Here is a 21094-nt window from a genome sequence, read left to right as displayed (position 1 = left end):
TAAATGTAGATGGTGGAAAGGTTTCATCGCTGTACTACGTAATTATGTCATCGAATGTAGTCCTTTTTAGGGGATCTTTTTAGACTTAGAAGCACTGAAAGGAGCAACGTTCTAGGTCCTTCAGCCTTAATTATTATTTCGTAGTATATCGTCTGTTATATCGTCTGTTATATCGTCTATGTTCCGTGAACATAATGAAGATTCTGTATAGTACTTACGCTTTATATTTTGTGTTTTATTCTGGTCTCACTTGTGTATTCGTGCTTTCTGGTTCTGTGAACTTGAAAACAGACATGGTAAATTCGAATTTTTATAATTTTTTCATGGAAAGGAAACGAAACTTGCCGAGCTTCCTTTTAGAAAGCAATTTATACAAAGAGTGGTATATCATGAATACAGCGTGCATACTATACTGTACATACATTTTATTTATATCACACACAAATATATATATTTGCCCTTTGAACGCAGTTTAAGATTGACTACAGGCAACTGTCTATTAACCGAGTGAATGCATTCCTCACATCTCTACCAAGTGTATCCGCTACAAAATGTAGTTCTGTGCTTTTTGTTGCTATTTGCAATCAACTTTGCAATTTGATAAGTTGATTAATATATTTTTGTGTTTTTATTTCTATTCACATTGATTAAATCAATATAAGACACATTTATGATTTAAACATGAAATATGGTTTTAACGAGGAACGGAGAGTACTCCTTTTCTGGCTCAGCCATTCACGTACCGGCGCATGGAAATTAGTCTGGAATAGAAACTAAGGGAAATGACAAACCAACAAGAAATAATTAAAATATGGTAACATATTTACAGCTGTTCTAAGTCATTATTCTGCTTTAATAATAGAACTATTGACCATAAAACTCTCTCTCCTTTGCATTCGTCTTTTCAGGAATTTTCGCCAGTATATTGTTACGATGAGAGAGAGAGAGAGAGAGAGAGAGAGAGAGAGAGAGAGAGAGAGGGGGAGGGGGGAACGACTTCATATAATTTATATATACGACTTTTGAAACATTATAATAGGTTTAAGAAACAATAACAGGAACAAAACATTAAATATTAAATGCATCACAGTATGCGAACCATGTAACCGAGAAATGTAGTGTATAATGTCGACAGGTTTTGCAACTTTGTATCATTGATTATATAAACATTGTATATAAATCCCTACAAAAGCGTACACATACCGTTACGATGAACCATATATAATTGTAGCATACTTTGGTGTAAGTTCGATTTCAAGGTTTTTATCCAGCTCAAATTATTTTTCTCTCCCACTCCAGATATCTGCGTATTTTGTCCCTTACGTATGAGAGGGAAGGGGGGACGGAAAGCAGAAAGGATTGCGATAAAGTTGTGTATCATATAAAAATCATGTAGCAAACGGTGATTATTATTACATTTTGTCGTTATTTTCATACATCACTAATGAGTAATGATTGGACAACACAAAATGGCAAGAGCGCCGTTGCAGGAATATTTATATATGCGTATTATTGCGCCATGGGCGGATCACAATTTGATAAACAGGCGTGGGAGAGGCGGCATGCCAGCTGCTGAAGTCCATCTTCCATGTCTGATGTCAAGGCTGCATCGTCGGCGAAGAGCAGTACATTGATGAGTACCTCTGTGACTTTAGTCTTAACACTGAGACGGTCGATGCTGAACAGCTTGCCGTCAGCCCTGGTATGGATGTACACTCCCTCACTGAAGTCCTTGAAGGCGTACTGGAGAAGCATGGAGAAGAAGATGGCGCAAAGACAAAGCCTTGTTTGGCTCTGCTGATGACTGGAAAGTCCTCCGATGTTGCGCCATTGAAGCAAACTGTGCTGTGCATGATCTCGTGGAACGACTTGACGACATCAAGCAGTCGTGGGGGGGGGGGGCGGGGGCAGCCAATCTTCTTGAGGCGTCTGAAGAGTCCACTCCTCCGGTTGACCAGGTCAAATGCCTTCGTCAGGTCTATGAAGGCAATGTAGAGGGGCATCTGCTGCTCGCGACACTTCTTCTGCAGCTGGCTTTGTGAGAAGATCATGTCTACAGTTGACCTGCCGGCTCGAAAGCCACACTGGGACTCTGGGTAGACGCGACAGGCTAGGATCTGCAAGCGCGCCAAGGCAACACGGGCGAAAGTCGTTCCGATGATGCTGAGGAGGGAGATGCCCCGGTAGTTGTTGCAGTCGCTACGGTCTCCTTTGTTTTTGTACAAGGAGACGATGTTAGCGTCACTCATGTCGTGTTGGATATGTCCCTGTCCCCAGCAGAGGCAGATGAGTATGTGTAGGGGCTGGAGCATTGCTGGTTTCCCGCTCTTGAGGACTTCGGGCGGAATGCCGTCGCTTCCAGGAGCCCTCCCACAGGCGGGTTCAGATTACTCGGTCACTTCGTCATTGCCCAGTATAACGTCTTTTCGGTATTGCTGATGATATGAGATATTATATGATATATTTTATATATTAAACATTTGGTATAGGAATATTAACTTACACGAAACAATATTGATGCCCTGCAGAAAGATTATGTAAAAAAACAAATCCATAAATCATGTGTCCGGCACTCTGCTTTAAGATTGAATATCCATCTCGCGATTTCATGAGTTACGATTGGATGTAAGAGACAGGGTACCTTCCAAACTCAATGTCAGCGCATACATTTGATGCCATATGACCGGCACCCGATACCACACCAGGGCTACAGGAAAAGTGTAGATCAACTCTTAGAGGTAACTTCCAGCATAACTCAGTGTCGGTTTTCATCATCAGCACTGAACGAGGACATTGTAATCACATGACTCTCCACAAAACTCACTTCCTTCCCCCTGCCGCACACAAACACAACAAAGAAACCAAAGTTTTTCAATAATATGATACAATTTTATTCTGGCAAGAAAAAAGAAAAAAACGGATTTATAGATTATTTGTGTTAAGTTTACTGCAAAATCTTCCCTGCATGTGTTCTTTTTTAACTAGAAACAATAATAGATCTATCCGAATCGCGAAGTATTCGAAACAAAATTTGCGTGTTTTCTTTGCGATATTTTAAGTAATAATTCTGCTTATTTTTAAATTGCTGAGTAACATACATTAAATTAAATCGTTGTGTCATGGTGGGGGGGGGGGGATAATATCACGTACGTTGTCCCTTCAGATACCACAACTATCTCGATATTCACTCTATGACTAAAGGTTCAAAAAAATAATCTGAACCATTCATTTAAGCTTTAACCATGGGCAATTTCTAAACTTACAGAAAACAATTTCTTCAGAGGAACCGCTTTTTGTTCCTCCCTAATTTTTTTCTTTGAAAACTTCTTATTTATATCACAGCCTGCTGATTGAGTGTAAATTAACAAATATTGCTTACATTACTTCTGGAACAATGAGGTACTCAAAGAACCAAAGTTTATGACACATTGTTCATCTGGTCTGATAATTAAATAATAGCCATTGATTGCGGCTGCAACAGAGTCTCTAATGAATGTAACTGTTTATCACCTGAAGCAAATTTAGAATCATCTGAAAAGCTATGTGATAAGTTTTTGAAATGCTATAATTAATTTTACACAAGGCACATGTTTCATTCCCGTTAATAGAATCTACACGTTGATACTTTCAGTATCATTTTAGGGGATATTGGATGTAATTATCTTTAACAACAACATCATCAGTAATAATAATGATAATAAAAATAACAATAATAATATCTACCAGAACTATATTTTACAACCTATTTAATAACGTAGGTAAAATATTGTTTGCTGGCTTCCGTTACGTATTTATTTCATTACTTGCACTCAAATGTGAACGAAGTAAATCCTAAGCCAAGTGTTACTAAACTGACATGCTTAGATATTTATTACAAGAGTAGGATATATTTCATTTCTTGATGTTAAAGACAATATAGCATCTACAGGGAATGCGTATAACATAATATTTACTATCTTGCACAGTCCAAATAAGTTTTAAATTTTCACGAATTCAACATTGCCATTTTTCACCGAACGTCAACTATAATACATCACCTTTGTCCTGCGAAAAGAGATCTTTACGTCACTAATTGAAATTTCACAAAATATCACTTTCATGCTTCTTTAAGAGAGTAATGCAGGTTTTACGAAAATGTAAATTAGTATCAATATATGTGACTGTTGTGCAATCCCCTATGGCTTTTCTAAGGTTCTAGAAGCATCAGAATTGAGCTTTGTTTACATGATTGAATATTGTATAATCTCCTATGGCTTTTCTAAAGTTCTCTAATCATCAAACTTGTGCTTGGTTTACACGATAGAACGCGTGTGATAAGGTAAAGAGCTTGAAGAGTAACAAACGATATACTTTATAATATCAACCAAAACATACATCTGGGATCAGCTGAGGGAATTTGGTAAATATAGTTTAAAAGATTTTACATGCACACTTTTAATGCTAGGTGAGTTCCTATTATATAATGATTTTTGCTGAACCTGAATACAAGATTTAGCATTGCTGCTTTCGGTTTATCAGAATGAAATGTCTACCTCCAATCGAGATATGGAAAAAGACTGATAAGTAATAATCGGTATGAAAATAAAGCACATGACGAAAGATCGAAAGACAGACAGAAATCAAGAAACAGAGAAAGTCAAAATATATAATTAAATAATGAACATATAAATATATAAATAAATAAAAACAAAGAGATCGAATTATACAGATATATTGTTCAATTACTTACTCGCAAGTTGTCAAAGTATTCCTGGTGTAGTCTGTTGACTGAAATCACGCAATCCGTCATAATCAAGTAAAATAAGCACTGTCTGCTTTAGACGCTGTTTATATATTGACAACCACGCCTACGATGGCACGTTCAATTAGCATATTAGTGAGATGTTGCATAATTAGAGAAATATCACTGGTAGCTCCTTAATTACTCAGTTAAGTGAATCTCACTGGTTGCCCATTACTCGAATAAGTTAATCTCCGCGGTTGCCTCTATATTACTTAAAAATAAAATAGCTGTTTTTCACCATGTGTCTGATTTAATGTATTTTGTGAACAAATGTGTGAATATTTGTCAGTGTGGGGCTTAACTTAAGTAACATTAATATCAGGTAGTAATTCTTTACAGCTTGACATCTGTCTGATATTTAATGTTACATGTAGTAATATTCATGATCGTATACTTAGATGACGTCAAACTGATAATGAGAGTAACGTCTGAGAAAGACGATCGGCTTTGAGTTAAACTTATATTACGAAACAATATCGTTAAATCTGTGAAAGCTTGGATTATTATGAATGAAGGTCGAACTGAAATTCATTTAATTCACTGCAGGTGTGGCTCACAAAGAAAATAAATTAAGTATCTATGCCATTAAACATATATGAAACTGAGTTTAAACCAGGTTGGGAATATGAATAATCATTTTCAAAATAGTTAAGGACTTATAGAAGTCTTAAAATAGAAAATAATGTGTTTAATTTGAAAAATAACTGTATTTAATCATAATTCAGTCTTGCCTAATTGTTGTATTTTGTTGTCCAATGGAGGATTGAAACGAGGCGAGATTAGAGTCGTAACAAGCTATACCGTGTCTGTCCTTTCTGTACCAGGTTATATGCATGCGGAAATAAAATTCAAACTGTACACGGATGATAGACCAGTTTGAACTTACAAACAATGAGCCTTATTTAGTAATTTTCTTAACATTTTGAAGATTGTAAGAAAATGAAATTTTTATTCTTCCATCCAGGTACGATCAAGACATGTGCCAAAACCTGCTCAGATATTTCATATAGAAATTCCTATTCAAAAATATGCATCCAGTAATGAACATTTTATATGTTATTTTAATTATTGCTTTCTTCTCTATAACTAATGTTCTATGTTTTGTTATAAGCATTCAGTACGGGTCATGACATGTTGTCATCGATACATTTTCTGCTTATTTATGAATATTTCTAACGTACCATTGTCGTACCCATCCTTTTGTGTTTTTAACTTAATAACTAAGTCTCTGAAAATATATTTTGGCGTGTTCAATACTAACAGTGTTTGTATACATCCGAATCACACCCACCATCAAATTGTTCATTTTGCTTTAAGGATCTTTATTTTACCATCTACACGATATAAAATGATGGTTTTCTTTTTTCATTACTCGTCTACCCTACTTCCCTGTCCAACCTGAAAGAGTTTGATTTTGTTTTGGTGGGGTATATATGGTACCGCGTCACATTTGTGTTGTCCAAAAGGCATAATCCAGCACGATACTGCCTTACTAATGCTATAGTATATGTTGGGAAATGTTGAAGTGAAACAATACAAACATTGGTAAAAACGAAAGTCGGAAAGACTTATTCCCTCTTTGTCCCCGTTCATTTTCAACTGTCGTAATTTATACCATTCATATACTATGTAAATATTGGATCGAAGAGATTTAATAATCTCAAAGCCACATACCAATTAGAATACATTGTACATTAATTATATATCATATAAGAAAAATATATCAAGAATCCTTTTTAAGTTTTTGTCATTATAAAATCCTTTCATCATATTAATTAGAGGCTATTACGTCCATCTGATGAATATTTGTCTTGACTACTGCACGTCATCTGTGTGTCCTTGTAATTTCATCAGGACAGAGCAATTCATCACAAATGAAAAGAAACAGATTTCAGACGGGAAAATGTCCACTAGAGAAATAAAAGAGAATTGTAAACTACGAACTAGCGAAATTATGAACATATAAATAAAAAGTCTTTTCATAACCACTGCTCGAAGACCTACCTCTCACTTTTCATTTTGTATTTGCGCAATTTCATGCTGATAAAGTGTTTGAAATAACCATTAACATTTATAGCGTATCAGAGGAAAATATAATCTCTGTTAGGCGGAAAGTGCAGCAAGCCGATGGGAGCCACGAATAGATTTAGCGGTATTTCCTCCTAGCACAGAGAAGAATAAATAATTGTATACATTTAATAATAATAATAATAATAATAATAATGAGGACTTTGAATAACGCCTAATCTATAGAAGCTCTAAGCGCTTTACAACATTAGACAACACCTATAAGATAAAAAAAAATATATTAAAAAAACATATAATAATATTATTAGAAAAACAAACAGCATGAAATTAGAAAAACATTTAAAAAAAACAAAACATGCTGAGAATATTTCAGGTAAGAAACATTGTTAGGTCTTTAAGTTTGTTCTTGCAGTCGAAATAAGTGAGTTTTGAGAGCCCTCTTGAATGTGATCACTGTGTCTTTGTGTCTAAGTTCAGTGGGCAATTCATTCCACGTTGCTGGGCCCTGGTATGTAAAAGAACACTGTTCATATGACTTTGTTTTCATAGTGGGAATAATGAGTAAAGGAGCGTAAGTATCTTCCTGGTGTCTACACACGGGTGAGGTCGGATAGGTATGTTGGACTAGAGTCCGTAGCACAGAGAACAAATTTTGTGTTTGATTTAGGATCGAATGGATAGACAGTGTAGGGTACAGAGCAGCGGGAGGTGTGCTCTGATCGTGGTACTCTAAGTATGATCCGAGCAGCTGTGTTTTGAACTTTTTGAAGTTTCTGGAGTAGATATTGAGATGAACCAGACATAACTGAGTTACAATATTCCAGTCTTGAAAGTACTAATGAACACACAAGTGTTTTAGTGGCATCAACTGAAAGATATTTGCGATTTGAGCTGATGCGTCTCAGCTCAAAATATGCAGCCTTGCATATGTTCATGACATGTTGGTGCAATGTGAGAGTACTGTTCAGAGTAACACCTAGGTTTCGTACTGATTGTGTGAATTTAATGTTGGTGTTGCTGATATTTATTGTTTGAGGTAAAGGATGTGAATGAGAAAGCCTTTGTGTTGTGATCAGAATGGCCTCAGTTTTATCATCATTCATCTGCAGCTTGTTACATGTCATCCATGATTTCACATCAGAAATGCACTTCTCTACACCTTGGATGGTAGCATCAACTTCAGATGGGTGGCTAGATTTGTATATTTGGGTGTCATCTGCGTACAACTGGTGAGACACCGGATGATGATCTATGACACTTGAGAGCGAATGAGTGTACAGAAGGAAGAGAAGAGGTCCAAGAACAGACCCTTGTGGAACACCACAACATAGATCAACTGGGCTGGAGTGTATTCCATTTGCACACACAATTTGTGTCCTGTTGACCAAGTAGGACTTGAACCACAGTAAGGCTGTATCATGAATACCAAATACATGCTGGAGACGGTGAAGTAATATATCATGGTCTATTGTGTCAAATGCTGCAGACAAATCAATGAGGGTGAGGACTGTAATCTTTCCGCTATCGAACGCAGAGAGAATGTCATTAACTACTTTTAGAAGAGTAGTTTCAGTACTGTGGCAAGGGCGAAATGCAGATTGTACATTGCTAAAAAGACTGTTTGAACTGAGATGAGATACAAGCTGGGATAGAACAACCTTTTCTAAGATTTTCGATATGAATGGGAGATTAGAAACTGGGCGGTAGTTCTTTAAATCATTATGGTCTAGTGTTGAAACACACCAGAAGGCAACACTAGGTAACATGGCTACATATAAATGCTCTATAATAAGAAAAAAGTACAGGTAACAATATCGATCCATATATCTGAGGATATAATTTGGTACTTGCCAAATAGTATATATATATATATATATATATATATATATATATATATATATATATATATATATATATATATATACCTTACTAAACATTGTTATTTTAATTAATAAACTTTCTGACTCGATTCCGTATTCTAGTGAATTCGATTTCGAACCTCAACACGATAACAGTTTGCGATGGTTTGTGTGGGGGTGGGGGTGTATTTTTAACATAGCTTTTGACAATTTTCCAGTCATATCGTACGATGTCTGCAGTGTGGCAGTTTATAGTGATGTCTAGCACTGGGGCATCATTCTGCAGACATGTATCACCATGTCCCACCCAGTCACATTATACTGACGCCAGGCTGACCAGTCCTAATACTGATTTGTTCATACCTCGCGCCTCGCGAGGCAGCTGTTAGCACCTTTTTTATAAGTCTTTGGTATGACTCGACCGAGATTCAAATACGAGAACTACCGCATCCAAGTCGAACTCTCTAACCACTAGGCCACTGGAGCGGTTATTTTATAATGGAGAGACGCCCTTGATATGTAAGTTCTGTACAATCGTTCTGATAAATCAACAAATCTTGGATACCACAAAATAAACTTGGAGTTACGCGAATAGAATCGATATATATTATTACAATGTCATTATAATATACATAACATTTAAAAAGCGGTTCAGTTTCTGTTTTGATACAAAAACAACCTAAGTTTAACTCCAATGAAGGTTGTTGAAATGGTTGATGACATAAACATTTTCACTTGACCTACAAAGTAAAATAGAATATAAATACCATAACGGAAAAACCTAGTCTAATTGTAAACATGTCTGACCTTGAACTCAAATGCTATGTAAACATTCTGTTTACAACGTACAATGAAAGACAAAAATTAACCACACACGATAAATGAAATATGCATAATAAATGTTATTATGCAATAAAAGTTGTTGTTGTTATAGGGTTTAACGCCATTTTTCAGCACACGATAGGCTATACATGGCGGTCAGTATTATTGGTGGAGGACAAACCCGGGAAATCCCCGGAAAGAACCACCTACCCTCGAGAAGCTACTGGCATTCAGTAAAAGAGAATGACATATGAAACTGAAGCGGCTGTAGTTATATCCTGTTAAAGGCAGCATTTGAACATTATTTGTGGCAGATGTCGTGTATTAGTCAAAGTCGACAATGCTATGAAATGTTGAACACGAAGTGCTGCATAGGAGAAACAAGTCTGGAATACAGATATTGCATTTGTCAGGTCATTCATTGACTGCAACCGTAAGTAACAGTAGACTGTTGACCCTGACCGGACAGCTACACATGGCTCGCAGTGAAGGATCCTTCCGTTGCGTCATATCTACTCATCAGACGGCTGTGAAAGAAGATAGGAGTTGTGGTCAGCACAGGGCATTATTTTAGGTGCACTAGGAACTGACGGCCATCCACTGCATCCCAACTTATCTCCAGACATCTCAACATTGTCGCGCCACTCGATTCAGACATGCTTGGACGAGAGTGAGGGCGACTCGGTACAGGTTTCTCTTACATGAATCCAGAACACTCGTAAGGTATGACACTATTCTCTTTCCCCAATATGTGTCGCCAGGTTATGTGGCTATCGACAATGCAGCTACGTGGGTACACTGGGAGCGGTAGCTGCAGACCTGCACACGGGTCGATCAGACTATTGGATCACTTTTAAATGGACCAAAGCTGCAGCAGTACTCTGTAGAAGCCTGGTTGACTGAGTAGCACCTTTCATTAATTTCCTTAGTAACATGATGAAGGGGCAGGAAAGGGTGCATTAAAATAGTTGGTTATTCTTGACAGTGGCTGATATGGATACCACTTTAACTGCCAAAAGTCGAACAATAAGACTTTTATAACTTTTCGTGCCTGAAACGTACCTTAATTAATGGACAGTACATCAACATATAGACCAGATAAAAGAACAGCTCCAATCGGTAGAGAACTATCCAGATTGAACATCCAGAGCAAGCAGTGGAAATGAAACTGTCCCAGTTGGAAAAGAACAACTTATCGAATTAGGAGCTTGCCATACATTCTTCTGGAGTGGCCAAAATAAATAAGGAGCAACGTAAAGCTAGGTTTTCTATCAACTCACAGCTAGTGAGCAAGGTCACACATCTACCAAAGAGTAATGGAAATGAGAATCCCACTGTCTGGCAAAGACATGCAGTTATTATAAGCACCTTTGCACCGAAAATGACCAACCCAAATGCGATGAAGAACAAATATGAAGATCTGGTATTTAATAAAGCAGCAGTAACCAAAGGCAGGCAAGCTCATCATCCTTGGTGACATTAATGCTAGAATTTACATTGATCAACAGACATTACCAATTGTAACTGGCAAACATGGATTTGACAAATACAACAGCAATGGACTTCCCCTTATTGAGGACCTCTTAATCCTCCACAGTTTTCCTGCCTGGATGTTCTTACGCTCCAGGCACTGACATCTTATCGACTATGTCTTTGTCAGGGGAATAGACAGGCAGGGTGTCGGATTGCGAAGGCGGTCATGATAAGTACATACTGCTGTATTGACCAAAGGCTCATAGTTCCAAAACCTAATGTCCAGATTCAGTCAAGCCGACGACCTCAAGTACAAAATATTGCCCCAAAAGCATTATGTCGCCAACTTGAAAAGGAGAATTTCAAACAGGCGTTTGTTGAAGAACTGTGCAGCCAACTGATAACATCAGAACAATCTCCGAGAATATCGAGGAAAAATGTAAATCCTTCAGAAACACTGTTCTCAGCTCCATCCCAAACCCTCATCATGCTGCAGAAAAGGGACATCTAAATGACAAACTTGGGTTACAGAAGTTCTATCTAGAAGACAGCACTTAATCTTCTTAGAAGTCAACCGTACAAAACATCAAGAGAATAGTCCAATGCGAATTCAGAGAGCTTCAAGACTCAGAGCGGAGCAATACAGTAGATGAAATTTAATTATATGCATCCTATATTTATAAGAATAACTTCTACGATGCTTCAAAGATAATGTACGGGCCACAGTCATTAAGGACATCTCCAGTACAAAGTAATGACAGCGCCACGCTGCTCACTGACAAAGAGTGAAGGTAACATCATACAAAACGGACCAATAAATGTGTCATCTACACGAACAGTTTCCTCATCAATAGTTTACTCGAGAGCGTCTATGCCAAAGTTTTAGTATTTGCACAAGTAAGATACAAATCAGTGACCACTGTCTCAACAAGAAAAAGTTTTTATCCAAACAACATATGTTACTAGTCGATTAACCACAACCAATCTCCAACTAACTCATTACATAGTAATACATTAAATCCTTCTAGAGGCAAATACATAATTATGCCAACAGTAACAGATCCAGAAAATAAGTCTAATGCCAAATTGACACAATGGAGACGAGGATTAACAAAGCCGCAACATACTATTTGCATAAGAACATCGGCAAAATACTTGAAACAAATAGACTCTTAAAACTCTTGTGCATCACAAAATTTTAATAGCGATAGACTTGACAGAATTACCAAGAAGTTTTATAGAACCTTGCCTTATGAATGGCTCAAAGGGCTCCTAAATATAATCAGAATGTGATTTGTTTAACCCAACAAATGTATTGCTTTCAATACAAGACCGTGATCTTGACCTCTTTGAAATAAGAAAATTTAGAATAGGTATTTTTATTCCTTTCTTGGTTTTTTTCATGTAGTAATCATACGTGCCATTTCTTTTAACACTGATTGCACGTAGGAAGAGATAAGGATTTCTGATTTGTCTTATGTTTGATTTCTAAAAGTTGTGCCGGACTGAGATTTAGAGGAACCAGTTTGAGAGTGATTTTGTTTTAAAAATAGAAGCTTGCAAGAAGAAATGTTACTGAATAAAGAAATTTTGGGAGCCGCGGAATAGTCATTAGATGTTCAAGCAGCATTTTCCAAAATCACCACCTTTTGATCATCAATATAGGTATTGTCCCACTAAAGATGCAATTCTGGACCTCTTCAATTTTTTCAGGGTTTCCTAAGTTTTTCAGAATCTTAATCAATCAGGTAGCCTTTCTCCTTTGCAAAGTCGATATGGGTTTGTCTAGTTTCCTATGTTCAAATCCTGGGGTGTCAGGGCGTCAGGAAGGTTTAGTACCCCATTTCAGCTACCCCGAAATCGGAAAAGCTTATCACTCTTGTCCACTTCCACCATAGAGTGGGGACTGACCACCAAACCTGGAAAGGAGTTGCCGCTTTGCATGGTGTAGACAAGTGCATCATCAGCTGGCTCATACTGCTCAGTATGTACGCCGTACATAATCTCGTCATCGCCAACACTTTGTTGCACCTACCTACCCGTAACAAGACATCATGGATGCACCTCCGCTCAGAGAATTGGCATTTCATCGAATAAGTCATTACCAGGATGAAGACAGAAAGGAAGTACTAGTAATGATGGCCATGTGCGCTGTTGATTGTTAGACGGATCACAGGCTGAATGCGTCCAAGTTTAATCTTCACATACAACACAGTATACGTCCACATGGGGAAAGGATTATAAAGAGACTCAACGTCTCGAAGGTGAAAACAGCTCAAATTTTGAAAGCCTCTCAAGGATCCTCGATAGCAAACTTGAAGACCTCCTGATTGACCAAGCAGCTTCGGAAGAAGACTATACCGTTTTTTGATACACTGTCTAATCCACCTCTATCTTACAGCCAAGATTGGAACGATGAGAATGATCAATAGATAGAAACACCGTTTGCAGAAAAACACCGCCTACTTACAACCATTCTGAGCGACAATTCATCAGCCTCCAAGGCAGTAGTCTTCACTAGTACGCGCAGGTCAGTTCAGACAAAGCTTCGCAAGATGCAGTACTCGTGGCTCAGGATTAACGCAGACGAGGTTCAGGTAAATGTATACAGAAATGACTCAAATCGCTTTTGACCACACTCTGAAAGTTGTTTACGGCCTCCAGTCCTCTGGGTCATCTCCCCTCCTCAGTGCAGATGGGAAACACTGCTTACTAAAAAGGTTAAAATCCTGGAGCGATGAACCAAACGCTTCATTGATATCATCGAGCGTCCATCATCCATCAGTGATGAAACCATATAAAGCTTGCTTCAAGAGAAAGCTAATGCTGACTTGACACTCCACAAAGTTTGCAAGAGGTTAAGAAAGTGAACAGTCGGTTGACCTGTGGAAACGCACAAGGATCAGATGCCATGCCTGCAAAGGTGTACAAAGCTGGGAGACCTGTACTGCTGCAGAGGATATGAAACCTCTTCTAAGCAATATGCAATGAAAGAGTGATTCCGCAGGAATTTATAAACACTTACATAGCCTAACTCTTCAAGTGAAAGGTCAACCGTCCATGCTGAGACAGAGGAATCTATATCCTGTCAATCGCAGTCAAGACACTTTCTCCGTTCCTGCTCAATCGCCTCATTTCCCATCTTGTTCATGGTCAACTTCCAAAAAGCCAATGTGGTTTACGCGCAGGCCGTGGGACTCTTGACATGATATTCGCTGTACAACAACTTCGGATAAATGCCAGAAGCAACATATAAACCTCTTCATAACATTCGTTGACCTTTAAAAGGTGTTCTGGATTTTGGAAGATCATGGCAAAATTTGACTGCTTTGTAAGTTCATTACAATCGTTCGCCAGTTCCACAATGGCAGGATGGTTCACATATTGGACAACAGCGAATGCTCAGATGCCTCCCCAGTTACATATGACGTCAAGCAAGGATGCGTTCTGGCGCCCATACTCTTCAGCATGACGTTCACTGCAATGCTTACAGATGCGTTCGAACACAGTGACGATGGCACCCATGTCAGACTTCGACCTAACGGGAAGGTTTTCAACCCCAGGTTAGTGAAGGGACTTCCTATTTGCTGACTACTTTATCCTCAATGCCAGCTCTAAAGATATGCAGACCAGCATGGGCAGGTATGCTGAGGCATGCGACAACTACGGCCTCACGATCAGCATCAAAAAGACTGAAGTCATGCACCAACTTGCTCCTAGGAAGCCATATTGTGAACAGTTTATAACTGTGAAGGTTTGAAACTCTAAGTTATCAACAGCATCACGTATCTGGCCAGCAACCTCTCAAGAGCAGTTAACACTGACATTGAGGTCAACAGAAGAATTGCCAAAGCCACCTCAGCCTTCGGGACAAAACGTGGGAATAAGGGAGACCGCAGAGGAGTCAGTCTTATCCTTAGTTATAAGTGCAGATATTGATTAGATTTGTGTCAAAGATTAATTTAAAGTTGTAAACTTCTATACTAGTGGAGTGAATGTTTATGCGTGTACGAATTTACTATAAAGAGTAGCCATGGAAAATAATGCCAACAAGACAATATTATTACAAATCGCTTGATCTCCCGAAGGGTTAGAACATAATGCCTGATATCAGATTAATGACGCATTAGACATTAAAACAGTTACTGGTCAGTGTTACGTCAAGCATGGATTTATAGTTAAAGTAGCAACACCACTGGGGTGAATGTTTATTTATGTGTGTGTTTGAGAACAACAAAGGTAAGAAAATAAGCCATATAGAACAAGTAAAGCAAAGATCATTTTTAAACTGAAAATATTTATTCAAATATATTTCTGTATGTATCTTCTTTTCGCATATATTTTAAGCAACTGTAGGAAAGCAGAATATAATATTCATAAATATTGATTTAAAATATCATTTGAAAAAAAGAATAATAATAAAATTATATATTTGTGAAGACGACAAAATGTCTGAAATAAACGCCAAGGGAAGTATAAATGTTGATAACATCGTGTGTTGCAGCATTTACTAAGTTTAACAACACTTCAATATTAAAAAACAATATTCACTGAAAAGGATAAACATCCCATTACGAAGTCTTGTCAGTGAGCAGTCCACTTTATGGCGCGAGATCTCCAGCTGTAGGTGTATGTGAGTTAAATATTATTTTCCTACTTGTATTATATGATATACATTGTTTTACTATCGCATTTATCTAGCATTTGAGGTAATTCCAACTTGTGTCGTATAATGCAATGTCATAGTCTGTTTCCTTGTAAACCTGTATATAACTTAACAGAACGTTTATATTCGCAATAATGTTGTATTTATTAAGTCAGCACTTATCAGAACCAATGCTCCAAAGCGAAACATTCAATAAACACTTTCGTGTTTGAATATTGTTTGAACCTTTCGAAAGGAACAGTTCACATATCCCAGATACAGAAACTGTAGTTGTGATAACATCATGTTCCTCGCCAAATGGCAAGAAAGAAAACGCCAACAAGTCATACGAAAAATGTACTAGTGCAACGAGAATAGTTTCTACTCATGCGGATAGAACCATTGTTAAGAGTGTCTGCTCATTTATTAGAACTGATTGCTGGACCTTCTCTGGGAGGAGTTATGAGAAGATGAACAAAACATAAAAAAGGCACACGTTTCTGGAAATACGCCAGACATGTACACTTGGATCTTATAGAAGAACGCAAATTGTCTTTAGTTCCTTACAAAGGTCTATCGAACTACAAAGTTTGTACGAAAACGATTACCACATTTATTTTATAATCATTATCTTACCGAGATGTCAAACATAAAACAAGAATTACAATATTTGATGGCTCGACACGATTTGACTGAAACCGACGAATCCAGAGGTACGAACAATTATTGTAACGTCGCTAAACCAACATTGAGAGATTTCAAGAATGTCACACAAACCGACGAAAAACATAAGGAAGTAAAGAAGATGACAGACAGATCCAAAACAATTCAAGAAGAGATAGGAACAAGAGAAATGTTGCAAACTCCGTCGGCTCAAACATCTAGTTTGGAGGCCTTGATTTCACGTTCTTTTACTCCCAGATGACAAGAAATGACAACTTGGGTCAAAAATTGGTGTCCAACCATAGGTAAGGAGAATAAAAGAAAGAAAGAAAGGAAGATGAACGCTAAAGAGAAAATCAAGAAAGAAGTGACAGAATAAACAATGACTATTTCTACTAATATTGCTCATCGAACACGTCAAGTCAAGCATTCCAAAATACCACAAGAACAACCGAGAGTTGTATTCAATAGTGGGTGACTTTTTGAGGAGTATAGACAACCACACGGATGCATTTCAATGCAGAGTATACTGCAATCAGGCTCATCGTGTTGGCTTTCGAGGAAAGTTGTATCTTGAGGCTAAAACGAAGTTTAAAGGCAAAATATACGTCTGTAGTTAGGCGTGCAGGTTACACAAACCCATTTGACGAAAATTGACAGAAGTCAAACAAAAAAAGCTGGAATCAGCCATCAATGACAGGCAGATTTAACTGTTGTCTCTCAATTTCGTTGTCGTACAATCGAGATTACAAATATTGGTTGCAAATAATTGTTTTATGTTATCGATACGTTTTAAAAATCACCTTTAGTTGTTCCTTTGACTTCGGAAACAAGTTCAGATACAGTGTAATATTTGGTGGTAATAAAGTGGTGGATTGTAAACAGACAAAGGAAACACATTTAATTTAAACAATTTGATATTTAATAACCGACAATTCCGACAAATTAGTATAATTAAAATAAGTACAAAACATACATTTCAGACTTTACTCTTCTCATGAGAAGACTCGAAGAAACTATCTTCAATGATGCACCATATAGTCATTTAAATTAGCGTCAGTGTTAATAACAAAATGTTTAGATTTGCGAATAAAATAACTCCCATCCTACCATTACGTCTAAGTCACCAAAAAAGTCCAACATCTCGTTGGATACTCAGTCTACCCACCAGGACTGGAACATAAAAACTGACTTTATTATAAACAAACTGGCTCTCACCAGTATCTATTCCCGACCAGCCGCAACCTAAAGCAGATAACGTAAAAGTCTTTCTACGGCCTGTGCGTTCAGACTAAACGCATCCACCGTAATCCTGCTACCAATGAAAATAGACTCGGAGAGTTCCAATGGCACCTAAAAAGAAGAGGAGAGAAAGCAAGTAAATTTACGAGGCTATTAATAAAACTAGACTCATCGATTGAGCATCTCTTCTGGCATATAAATCAAGAAAATCAACAAGCGCGTACCCTTCGTGGTCACTTTCCACCCCAATCCCCGAAGCGTACAGCAACGGAAGTAGTCACACCAGGTCGAACCCTCCAGACTCCTTAAGGGCATATTTCACAACGTCCCCCTGGTTAAGTACCGCAGATCTAATTGTTTCAAGGACCATCTTGTATATGGCAATGAAACTTTAGTTAGATCCGTAGATTCAGGCACATACTTTTGTAAACAGCATTCCCCAATTGGAAAACGTATGCTCTATTCAGAAGTTCGACGACTGGTGTTAACTTTACTATGAATCAGAAGTTAGGTTGTTGTACCAAATATATATGTATGTATGTGACAAGCAATGTCTGTTCAACCCAATGGGTTGACAACATTATTGATTTTAAATACGATTGAATAACCACAGGAGCCACATTTGCAACAAAATCAACGGGAGACGAGCCAACCGCTACAACTCAACTGACCATCTAGTCCATGCCTCGAAATGCTACCTGGATCTAACCTGAGGTGGACCGATACAGATCGCACACGCAAGCGAACGATACTGGATACTGTAGTTTGCCCCAGATGAAAAAGTTTAACCTTCGCAATGCAATCTTGTCAAAATTCCGATCAAAGTCTGATTATTATATTGATGCAATGTGTGCAACAATATTTACTTAGGTAAGTATTCCGAAACTTTATACGTGAATTATTATTATTATAAAATGTGTCCATTACCCTGTTAAACCATGCTAGACCATTGTCATCAAATGTTTCCTTTAGTACCTTCTACGCATAGCTTCACCGGGAAATAATGTCTTTAAAAGATTCTTGCATATTGCTTTGATTCTCAAGGCGCAAGGTTTCCTCCCTTTGTCCCAACCCGGGAATTTGGGTCAATACGTTTTGGTTCTCTGTGCAATACATATAGTAATCATTTTTTAATTTTTTTTATTATACAACTATGTTGGTCCAAAAACATATAGTTTACCCCATTTAAAAACATTTTCGGGTATTTCTTCTTTCTTTTTTCTATCTTTTGTAACACTTGTTACATATATATATATATATATATATATATATATATATATATATATATATATATATATATATATATATATATATATATATTTGGAATAACGGTCATCTTTATATAGAGGAATAAAGCGTATCGACGATACAAATGAAGCTCACGTCTTTCCAAGAAAGGCGTTGTACAGATATTTAATGTGAAGTGACTTGTAAACATGACTTATCTTGCTTTAATTAACCGTATTAAAGTATATTTATCCGTGTAACTATAAACAGAGTAATCAAACTAAAATTTCAGAAATTTCAACGAAACCAGAATATGGATTATAAATTCGTTTTATTGGTTACTATTCGAGGTAAGTCTTCATCCTCATAGCCCCCCCCCCCTTTGTGTGGGGTGGGTGGGGAGTGAAGACGCTTATCATCGTACTTAATATATTGATGGGGAAAAGATTTTAAAGAATACGTTAACCCATAACTCCTTTTTTTAAATCAAATTTGAACTATTAGACAATTGGTGTCAATGGTTACTGCATAATAATAATTTCAGGTTTTGGTCTTCCACTTAAATGGATCCATGTTAATTAATTCCAGCATAGGCACCATAAATGGTCTTTCTGGACATGAACTTTATGTGCTGACATTTCTTGGTCATTGTGTAGAGAAATGAGTTTGATTTGCCTCAATGAAATGGCACAGAGAAAGAGCAGATTTGGCTCCTGGTTCACTGCAAGGAATTAGCTGAAGTGATGTTAATGCGTCAGCCTATACAACGCTTCAAAATAAATAGTCTGATGATTGAAAAGCATCATATAAATGAGTTTATGACGCTTTTTATGACTGCACCGTTTCTATGCTTGTCTTAATGTTAAGGACGTAAAATACCTATGCAATTTCGTATTTTTGGAAATGATCTTCGCATCGCAAAACATTTTATTGTATTTTCCCTTACGACCTCATGACTGATATGACTTCAGATTCATTCATGGATAGACTAAAAGCGCCAATTATACTTGTTGTGGATATCTTGTTTCAAAAGTAATAAACTGGTTTAAGTTATAGCGAAATATTTGAACGGGTTTATTTTTGTAATTTCAATATTTAACGATAAGTTAAAATTGAATGGAATTAGTATCTGAAACAATAATTTAGTTGTAGAAATGTGTTATAATTTCATAACAAAAAGATCATTAAAACTTAATTTGTGAGACCGTGTGTTTGAACTATGATAAATCTTACCAATGGTGTCACATGACACTATATTTAGAACATGTCTTGTAAAACATACACTGGAATAAACCGCGACAATTAAAATTCAACCAGACGTTTCAGTATCACGACTTTAAATGGGATAAACAGTGGTTATTGCATCGAAGGGAATTTGTTAATAGTCGTCCTTTGAATTGTTTAGGAAACCAGTGACGAATGTTACTTTCATAATAACAACTACAGTATTAATCCATGACATAGTACTTATCAAATCCCGACTATACGTTTATAAACTCGGTCATGTAAAAGTTTCCAGGGCGCTATTCTTCCATTTTTTAAAACAAGTCGGTCAAGCGCTAATTTTCACACTTCAATCACTTCATCTATCTTCATCAGGCCACTATGGCCATTAGGCATTAGCAATTAGCCATTCGGCATTCTGAATGCCTGACTCTAAAACCATTTATTTATTCATCTCATGTGTTACGACAGTAAATGGTCATTGATAACTGTCAAATGAGTACGAGTTCTATTACTCCTTGATTGCATATTAGGCGAAGCGACCAAATTATCAGCCATTCAAACAAAACTTCAAAGAAACCGGGTATGATTAGTTAGCAGCCCTTTAAACAACCTTCTTATATTGTGTTGATTCAACACAGATATTCACCAGCGGACCACCCTTTGATTTCAATTCACAGGGTCAATACAATAAAATTAATGAAAAGGACTTTATCAACATATATGTTCATTTCCTTTATGAACTGATTAGATGACAGTAAGGAATATTCAATTGGTTTTAAGTGATTACAAAGAGATCTCCTTCAATGTACTGTGTTACGTTAGAAGGAAAACAATTACACTACAGGAGCGATCTATGTTTGCATGTAAACGACAAAATGCATGATATTATCACATTTAGGAGATGAAGTTGTCAAATGAGGTGATATTTTCTATTTGGTTCAAATGAAATTACTAAATTATTGTCGCAATAAAGGTCAAAACGAAGATTCAAATAATGAAAATTCACATGAAAGTGCAAAAAATAAAGCGTGAAATGGCCACTTAGTGTCTGAGCTAACTATTCCTCCAAAGAGGCATAAGCCAGATTCTGTCGCAGCAAGCAAAAAGTGCCAGTATGACACACCT

The sequence above is a fragment of the Sinohyriopsis cumingii genome, chromosome 5 (assembly GCF_028554795.1).
Source record: "Sinohyriopsis cumingii isolate HCF-2022 chromosome 5, ASM2855479v2, whole genome shotgun sequence".
NCBI classification, from domain to species: domain Eukaryota; kingdom Metazoa; phylum Mollusca; class Bivalvia; order Unionida; family Unionidae; genus Sinohyriopsis; species Sinohyriopsis cumingii.
This window is presented reverse-complemented; position numbering follows the sequence as displayed.